The following is a 224-nucleotide window of genomic DNA, read 5'->3' as shown; positions in this document are numbered from 1 at the left end:
CTTCCCCTCCTCCTCTCCCTCCTCCTCCTCCTGCCTTCCCTCTCCTTGAAAATCGACGGTTTCAAAGGGACGCTGTTGCTCTCCCTTCCTCGGATCGAAGTCCTCGTCGTCCAGGCAACTCTCCTCTTGCTTCTCGCCGAGCAACTCCTTCTCGAGGAACTTCAACTCTGTTTTACCGGGCGGTATCTCTTTCACGGACGATGTGTCGAACGGATCCACGTAAC

The 224-nt window shown here is 55.8% G+C and overlaps 1 protein-coding gene across 1 annotated transcript in view; it reads right to left on the bottom strand.

The window, feature by feature from the left end:
* LOC102675380 (protein stoned-B-like) overlaps positions 1-224 on the bottom strand; it is a 13,634-nt gene that overhangs the window by 7,453 nt on the left and 5,957 nt on the right. The window lies entirely within an intron of this gene.

Source organism: Apis dorsata, unplaced genomic scaffold (assembly GCF_000469605.1).
Source record: "Apis dorsata unplaced genomic scaffold, Apis dorsata 1.3 scaffold_631, whole genome shotgun sequence".
Classification (NCBI taxonomy): Eukaryota; Metazoa; Arthropoda; class Insecta; order Hymenoptera; family Apidae; genus Apis; species Apis dorsata.
Note: the sequence above shows the minus strand (reverse complement) of the source record. Positions and strands in the feature narration are given on the sequence as shown.